The 8,736-nt window shown below is 43.6% G+C and overlaps 2 protein-coding genes across 5 annotated transcripts in view; both read right to left on the minus strand.

The window, feature by feature from the left end:
- KCNJ2 (potassium inwardly rectifying channel subfamily J member 2) overlaps positions 1–8,736 on the minus strand; it is a 189,817-nt gene that overhangs the window by 150,814 nt on the left and 30,267 nt on the right. The window lies entirely within an intron of this gene.
- Positions 1–8,736, minus strand: part of KCNJ16 (potassium inwardly rectifying channel subfamily J member 16) — a 316,412-nt gene that overhangs the window by 101,040 nt on the left and 206,636 nt on the right. For 3 of the 4 annotated variants that reach the window (XR_008619399.1, XR_008619400.1, XR_008619401.1), the window contains one exon: positions 4,455–5,379. The exons of the other annotated variant lie outside the window; for it this stretch is intronic. The gene's annotated coding sequence lies outside the window, so the exon portion shown is untranslated. Of the gene's footprint in view, positions 1–4,454; positions 5,380–8,736 lie in introns of those variants that run through there. 4 annotated transcript variants of the gene reach the window in all.

Raw genomic sequence — 8,736 nt, forward strand, 5'->3', positions numbered from 1 at the left:
CCAAGAGAGAACAGGCTTTGGGAAATTAGAAATGGAATTTTACTTCACTTGTGGAGAATCTGTAAAGACTGGCTCTCTTTAGACAAAGAGCCGGGATTGCTTGGTTCTCGGTACATTTGGGACAACACTGGAGAAACAGTAAGTGTAGGATGTACTTATGAATACGCCCGCGCTTCCCGTGCTGCAGATCCCAGGGCCACCTCACCCTCCCTGACAGGAAGCCTTCACTGAGGCCGCCCATCTTGGTCCAATCTAGTGAGTTTCACCGCCTGGGAATTTCAGAGAGGAGTCAAGTCCTCAGTCCTTTCGTTTCCAGGATACCCGTGTTTCTCATGTAAATTTGCCATATAGCCCTACCCTACCAGCAGAATTTCACTCTACCTGAGGTTATGAAAAGGTCACGTCCCCAGAGCACTCAGATCCTAGTTTAATCAAAATTCAATTGTTTGTCCTCACCAAGAACAGTAGATTGACACCTGTGTGTATCTCCAGCAACTTCTTAGGGAATTTCTCAGATCAACAGGTACCATCTCGAAACACAGAAACCTGTATAAATTACCCACATGATGGTTACCTCACATACAAACTGCAATCCTCCCCGGGTGCATCACCAGACATGCTATACTTTTTTATCTTCACAATAATATACGTAGTAATTATTACGAACTTTGATTAACGAGACATTTTTGGGTGAGAGTCGGGGGTGGACAGATAGTTAAGCTTTTAAAAAAAAAAGCTACGTAATTGCCCAAGGTTATACAGCCTGTAAGCAGAAAAGCTAGAATAAAAATATAGGTAAAATCTAAAGCTACAGTCTTTCTATTACAATATACTGCTCGATGGATTTTCTTTCAGTCACTCTAAGAATGTTTAGATGAATGTAACCTTGCTTAGAATGAGGGGATGGATTAGAAAAACCTTACCCCTTCTCTCCTACCATGATTTCATTACTCATCTGGGCAGTCATCTGCTGATTAAAAAATGGGAACTTTCTTGTGCCCTGAGTATTTGCAGGCAAGTCATGTGATCTCATTTATAATATACAGGTTTCAGCAGTATTTGCCACTGTTTTCCTCTAGAAAATGCCACATCACGAAGCCCTGGCTTAATAAAGGGAATCCACTGTAAATCAGGACCATTTAAAGCAATGTGACATTAACAGAATTAAAAACAGACCTAAACACATTACTTTAAAGAATGGCAGGATATAAATGGAGCAAAGACCATTTTTTCTATCAGTGGCAGCACACAGTGTGAGAACAATTCTCATTCTGCTTTCCAATCACATGCGTCTGTCCAGCAAAGGAAGAAGTTGTTTTGTTCGACATGTTTAGTTTCGGAATTAGTAGTTTTTTGTTTTGGTGTGGTTTTGCGACAAGGAAATACATCCCCATTTCTCCTCTGTCATTGTTCTCATTTTCTCCCGCACCAGGTAGACAAAGTGTACATCAGAGAAAAGACAACAGGAACCAGCAACGTGCCCTAGATAAAAAAAATAATAATGTCTCCTCCAGATCAAGGCTACCGCACAAGACTAAAAGTTGGAATCAGCCAGCATCTGAGGCAAACCCAATCTTGAAATTAATGTTTATCTTGTTGCAAAACAAGTCCCACTTGAGGTTCATTTCTGTAGTGAATAGAAACCCCAAATTGCCATGTTGGACACATCGTTTTCCCCGGCAGATTTCTTATCTCGCTGCATTACGGATATTAGGAGGGAGAAGTTGCACTGTAAGGGATCTGCAGGACTGTCCATTGACGTTCGGCTGCCTGGGAAAGAATCAGATACTAAGCTCGGAAAATAAAGTTGCCATGACTAGACAAGAGACCTGCCAACCCTCTCCCATCACTTGTCCTGACAGAAGGCCCCTGAGGCCTGTGCCCTGAACGGGACTGTAGAGTCGTTTACATACCAACATCTCCTTTGTAATTCTATGCAAGACCTCTGGGCATCCCTCACCCTTTTCTCCAATATTCTCCAAGTGTTAAGTGTTAAGCTGCATTATGAAATCAGCTTTTTGGCTACAGATGAGGAGACACCCTCCCCCGGGTACAAAACAACAAATGTTGCAGTTAACTCAGAAGACCCCAAGTCTTAAATTGCCGTCTTACACGGAGTCTCAAAGTTTCTTTGTAAATGTATAAGATGAATTTTATAGGATGTCAAGTAATAAAGATTACGTATACATTTTTTCTCACAAAATAGAACATCATTAAAACAAGAAAGAGTACCTCTATCATTTTCTGCAGTGGTACCTCTGTCTGCTTACAACCTGAAGACAGGATCGAAGGTCACAGCTCTACAAAGGGCCAGCTACGTACTCACAACTGGTTGAAGACAGACACGGCAGAACAAGCTGGAAATCCCTGAGTGTTTTTAAACCCGTTCCATTTGGGGTCAAGTGGATGGTAAGGACCTTGCTTTAAGAAAAGTAGTTATTTCTGCCCAAAATTGCACTTCTTGTCTGGCTCACTGCTATCTGTCTCAGGAACGTTGATGGCAGGCTGATGATTTTCTGAGTGATTCCAAAATGTTTAGACTTTTAGTGCAGCATATAATGTTCTATTACTACCTCAGGTGATAAAAGGATGATGCTGTTACTAGCTGATCAATTCGCCACCCTTGTGGCCATACATTTTATATAGTATTACCCTGAAGGGATACATCGAAAGCATATCATTGGAAGAAAATAAGATTTAAGTTCAGAAACAAAAACTTTAAAATAACTCCTAAATGTTTACTGTTTTAGGACACAAGCCAGCTTGGACAGATAAAAACGGATGAATCCAGATTGCTCCCTGAATCTTTACATTGAACAGTATATTTATTTAAAGCTTTAGAAGTCATCCAGCCAAGTTCTTTCTTTATTCTACATGTGAGGAAGCCGAAACCCGGTAGGTAAACTGCCTTGTTCAAGGTCAAAGAGGAAATCTGAACTGTGGTTGCATTACGTTTTATTCACACCACTCCCGTCAAAATTCAAACGTGACATGAGATGGGAATAAATGGGAAGTGAAAGCTCCTCAGTTTCTGCTACACAGGCCTGCTGTTTTTCTCACTTTGGCCATTCTGCAGAATTTGTCCACATAAAATCAGCTGCTATTAGCTTCCGACTAAACCCTCGATTCCCTAAATCAGGGGGAAAGGAACTGAAATGATAACTTCCTCAACTCAACAGTGGAAGTCGATGGGTAGTAAATAAAAACAAAGGTTGCAAAACATAATCAAGACAGGCTCAAGCATGAATACTTGCAGGTAGCTCCCTAAATGCCACTTTAAGAATCCCGGAATGGGATCTGAGACTAGAGAAAAATATTTTGTGAGAAAACGTTCTTCTTGGAGGTGTCATTAAGAAGACAAGTTATCAGAAGGCTGTGCCAGAAAGAACCAGATTTAAGAAACGGAGGGTCAAATCCTTTCGCAGAAGAGGGTGTTTGTTATCTACTCACTTCAGCACCTGCACACGGCAGTGTCAAACCAGCCTATGGACATTTTTTTTCTAGTCAAATCATAATTAAATGGTAAAGCACTTAATACTACAACCTGATGGACAAAAGTGATGTGCGGAAGATAATTCCAAGCTTTGCTGAAGTCAAGATAGATTCCATTTATCTCACATCCTTCGGGAACTGGGTCTGTCAGTCAGTCACAGAAGCTTAGAATCATGCAGTTACAGAAATCTGGAACTGGCAGAAACTCAGAGATGAGTCTGGATGCTTTGAACTTATTCAGTGTGAAGCGACAAGGAAAATGCCGTATCTGTCGGTGAAGCTGCTGTTGAGGAGGGCTTGGGAATGACTGCACCAAGTCAGGGAACAAGGCAACTGTATAAAAGAGAAATAATTATGCCATGATTCATAGTCACTGGCTGTGCTATAAATACATTTATCGAAGTGTTTTTCTCTTCCCTTTTCCTTTCCTTTTTTTCCAAAAGGCTGCATGGATGAGCCTTGCTTCCAGGACTCGTATAACTGCACCTAGAATCCTAGAGGGTTAGAGCTGCAGGGATCCTCCAGGTCTGCCCACGGTCCTCCACCGGCATTTTGCAGGTGAGGAAGCTGGAGCCCACAGAGGGCAGGAAACTTTCTGGAGGTCACGGAGTTAGTGCCCCGCAGTCTGGACCCCTGGTGGGCTGAGTCCCAGAGTGCAGTGCGGTCCAGCACCCCTTGTCATTTTCCAGTGTGGGCAAAAGACGGTCCCTGGACCGCGCATGTCTCTTCCAGTCAGAACTCAGCCCAGAGCCCTGTGCAGCCAGAGAACCTGAAGCATCTCCTTCCCAGAGTTCACGGGTATTTCTTCTGATCGTCACTTTAATGAGAAGGTATTTTTAGCTCTTCTCCTCCCATGAGCATTCTTCCAACTCACTTTCAGGGCCCTGGGTTCAAGCTTCGAGGCCAGGATAACTTTTTTTTTTTTTTTTTTTTTTTGTAAGAAATCCAATTCAGTAAGCTTTTAGTGAATGCCTTCAATGTAAAAGGCACTGAACTGAGGGCCTTGTGAATGGAGACGTGCATGAAATGGATCCCTATGTCGAAGCAGCCCACAGGGGATTGCAGAATGGGACGCAAGGAGCTTTGGCCAGGGAAGTGGTGTGGGGACTGATGAGACATTAGAAGAGGAAGGCGCTAGCCTCAGAGCTTATTAAGAGTCGGGCAGATTTCGTTTCCCAGCGTTGCTCTCCCACTTAATGAGTTATGGGACGACGAGAAACGTGCTGCGCTTCCATGTCTTCTTCTGTAAAGTGGGGTCACTAGGGGGTAAGCACGCCCTAGGCTGGCTACCAAGATTAAACGAGGTGATGCACGAAGAGCGTCTGCACGGGGCACACGGGGAAATGCCATGAATGGCCAGGGTTACTGTTATTACTTGCAGACATCTAGAACGAATAGGTAACTAGAAACAGTCCAAGCTGAGGACTGCGGAGCTGCGTCCACAGGGAAGTTGACTGTGGCTGTGAGAAAAGGCTCAAAAGAGGAGGTGACCCTGAATGATGGGTATAGGGTGTTAATAGGTAGACTGGTGGGGGAAAGACAGTGCGACAGATTTACCAGCAGGAGCCCAGCGCCGAGTCGAAACATCTTAGGACACAGAGAACGGGGACTGGTGGGGACATCTGGGTCTCAGGATGTGATGCGGGGGGGGGGGGGGGGTCGGAAAGAAATGCGGTTGAAAAGGGAGGTTGGGACCAGAATCTAAAGCCGCTGCAAGTCTCTGTGCGCCTGGGAACCTCGTGCATCGTCATGAAATTACGTTCTTTGTTGTTTCGACGTTCCTGATGTCTCAGGAAATTCCAATGATACAGCATCTCCCTATGGATATGCAGGTGGTAAAGCCATGGCTCTGTCCTCAGTGCTCCACCCCGAAGGGCTACCCGTCACCTGTTGATTTAGAAGCCCAGGATTAGAAAGGATGCTACAGACTCACAGTCCAGAGGTGCCTGAGGAGACATGATGACTAAATGTCACGTGGTCTCCTGATGGGATCCTGGAACAAAAAAAGGACTTCAGGGAAAAACTAAAAATGTCTGAATAAAGTATTGACTTTAGTTAATACTAAAGTATCAATGTTGTTTTATTCATTGTGACAAACAGACCATACAAGTGGAAGATGTTAATAACAGGATGACTGGGTGTGTGGTGTACGGGACCATCTGTACTCCCTTGGCAATTTTTCTGTAAATCTAAAATAATTCTCAAACTGAACATTTATTTTACAGAAACGCATAACATTTGAAAGGGAAAAAATTGTTCCTGGACAGACTTATACTGTCTTCATTAATTTGCTGGTCTGGTTTAGGCTTTTACCAAAGGAAACGTTCTGAAGTAGTACTTACGCCGTTCCTTTTTAAATGAGCATTTTAACATGGAGAAAAACACGTAAAAAATATTTTTAAACATACCTCATTGTAGCAAACTACTTGAGTACTCCCTTTATACTTTTTTCATAAGATTCCTTTATTTAACTGCTCTTAATTACATCCAGTTGCGTTGGCTCTATCAAGTTGCTTTTAATAGCACTTCTAGTAAACAGAACTACAGAGAAAAATCTTGGTTGGTACCGGTCGCTAGGATGGGGGTGTAAGTCATAGGTATGAACTGCTCGTGTACTTGGGCCGGGAGAACAGTTATGGGGGTCAGTATGGGGGTGGGCAGGTAGAGAGAAAGGGGAGACAGGAGACACACTGCGACGCTATTAGATTTAGTGATTCTCAGCTAGCGGTGATCAACCATCCCCTGGAGATATCTGGCAATGTCCGGAGACTGTTTCTGTCCTCACAATTTGGGGACGAGGGAAAGGGTGGTGGAGGGCCTGCTACTGGAATCTAGTGGAGAGAGGCTACAGCGTCTGCTAAGAATCCTACGGAGCAGAGGGCAGCTCACCGCGGCCCCCAGCAAAGAATTCATATTGAGCCCCAAATGTGAATAACGGCCAAGGTCAAAACACTCTGCATTAAATAGAAGAGGGAAAAAAATGTGTTTGCCTCCATTATTTTCTATCCCCCAAGGAAACTAACAATTATCTGAACTTATAAGCACTTGTATAGTCTTTTGAATTCTACTAAAGGATAACAACTAACCCATTATTATTACTGACCCATTGTTAGTGAAAATACTGGCCGAAGATTCTTCTCAGGCTCCACTTCGCATCGTCTTGGCTCTTCTTCCACTGAGACCATTGCTAAGGCAGCAACTGCCAGCAGTGTCATCTGACAGGTCTTGCTTCAGCTGCACTTTCTGCCCTGGGGCCTCTCTGACACCCACACAGTGGGATGATTACCAGAATCTTCCGGGCACTCATACATGTGCATCCCGGAAGCTCTAAGGAATTGCTGCCCCCGGGGTCAACATTTGAACCTTGGAGGATGGGAACTAGTGAATAAATCTCCTCTTCTTCCTTCTTTCAGACGGGCGATTCTAAACCGCATTGAGCCCAGATCTTTCTGCCTGTGGGCACAGGCAGTGGAGCTGCTAAAGCTCAGAGGAGACCACTCGACTAGGCTGCTACTAGTGGGCTTCCCCACCCATCTTTTTTTTCTTTTTTAATTTTTATTGGGGTACAGTTGATTTACCATATTGTGCTAGTTTCAGGTGTACAGCAAAGTGGATTAGTTATACATATACATGTAGCCACTCTTCTTAAAATTCTTTTCCCACATAGGCCATCACAGAGTATTGAGTAGAGTTCCCTGTGCTGTAGAGTAGGTCCTTACTAGTTATCTAGTTTATATATAGTCGTGTGTATATGTTAACCCCAAGCTCCCAATTTATCCCTCCCCCGCCCTTGCCCCCTGGTAACCCTAAGTTTGTTTTCCACATTTGTGACTCTATTTCTGTTTTGTAGATAAGTTCATTTGTAGCCTTTTTTTTTTCAGAGTCTACATATAAGCGATATCATATACTTGTCTTTGTCTGACTTACTTCACTCAGTATAACAATCTCTAGGTCCATTCACGTTGCTGCAAACAACAAATGCTGGAGAGGGTGTGGAGGAAAAGGGAACCCTCCCGCACTGTTGGTGGGAATGTAAATCGGTACAGCCACTATGGGAACAGGATGGTAGAACTACCAGAGGATCCAGCAATCCCACACCTGAGCATATATCCAGAGAAAACCATAATTTGAAAAGATACATGCACCCCAGTGTTCACAGCAGCACTATTCACAACAGCCAAGACACGGAAGCAACCTAAACGTCCGTCGACAGAGGAATGGATAAAGATGTGGTACATGAATACAATGGAATACTACTCAGCCACGAAAAGGGCAAAATAATGCCATTTCCCCACCAATCTTGCTTCACCTTCTCCAGTCCACCACGCCTCATATCTGAGATTACTTCCCCAAAGAAACTACCCCATACAGCCCTTGCCTCAGGGTTTTCTTTCTAAGGAACCTAGGCTAACAACACGCTCTTTAAGAATTTTTTTTGTCAAATATTTTCCTCCCGAGTGGCAGATAAGGATTATTATAGGTTTCATAGAGTCTCTTAGCTCTAATTTCAAGGAATAATCACAATAATAAATATTAACAACAACAAAAGTAGTTATTTATGGTAGTCTTTCTTACAGAAAATGAAACTTAGATTCAGAGAGATTGAACTTTGTAGAAATCCCTTGTGGAAAGCCAGGATTTGACCCCAGTCTGCTTGAGCTCAAAGTTCTTACCACACAGGGGCTAGACGTTTTCCTAGAAGCAGTATGAAGCCCAGGTACAAAGCCTGAGAACAAAATATTTTCTTCTGCAAAACAACCTTGCTACCATATCTTAACTTGCTGAACCTGTCATGATTGCAATACAATGTCTAACACAGCAAGGTATTTAAGGTCATGTTGGAATTTCACGTATAAGTTAATTACTGAGTAGCAGCGATTATCTACAATAGTCACAGGGCGCCAAAGTGAGTCTAAGAGGAAAAACCGTGCGTGCATGTCTAATGTGTGTATGTGTGTGTCTTTGCGTCTGCGCGTGTCTGTACTTCTGTGTGTATGTGAGGGAGAGACAGTCAGAGGAAGAGACAGACAGAGAGAGAAAAAAAGGGAGGAAGGGAGGTAGAGAAGGACAGAGAGAGAGAGATTTTGAACCTCCAGTCCTAAAGCCAAAGGCCAAATTGTAATTAGGTTTTTTTTTTTGTTTTGTTTTGTTTTTTTTTTGTGGTACGCGGGCCTCCCTCTGCTGCGGCCTCTCCCGTTGCGGAGCACAGGCTCCGGACGCGCAGGCTCAGCGGCCGCGGCTCAC

This window comes from Physeter macrocephalus, chromosome 14, assembly GCF_002837175.3.
Source record: "Physeter macrocephalus isolate SW-GA chromosome 14, ASM283717v5, whole genome shotgun sequence".
In the NCBI taxonomy this organism is placed as follows: domain Eukaryota; kingdom Metazoa; phylum Chordata; class Mammalia; order Artiodactyla; family Physeteridae; genus Physeter; species Physeter macrocephalus.